General features: G+C 35.8%; 1 pseudogene; it reads left to right on the forward strand.

Moving 5' to 3' along the window:
- LOC119593609 overlaps positions 1–276 on the forward strand; it is a 2,941-nt pseudogene extending 2,665 nt beyond the window's left edge.
- Positions 277–282: the final 6 nt, after the last annotated feature.

Raw genomic sequence — 282 nt, forward strand, 5'->3', positions numbered from 1 at the left:
AGATGTATATTGTTTCCACACCAATTAATATCGCCATCATTTGATAAATTTCACAGGTAAGAAACCAGTCACCTTCTCCGACTGGAACAGACTAGACAAATTTGAGACTGAAGTAGGGGCCAAACTTGGGAAGCCACGAGAGAAAGTTACCAATATTCAGAAGATGTTAGACATCAGCCATGATTGAGTGAAGCAGTTTTTAATTTTTTCTGCAATATAGTATCAGTTATAATTTATCGTATGTACATATCTAGCTGTTCTGTTTTGTATGTCCATATTGGT

Source organism: Penaeus monodon, chromosome 32, assembly GCF_015228065.2.
Source record: "Penaeus monodon isolate SGIC_2016 chromosome 32, NSTDA_Pmon_1, whole genome shotgun sequence".
NCBI lineage: Eukaryota > Metazoa > Arthropoda > Malacostraca > Decapoda > Penaeidae > Penaeus > Penaeus monodon.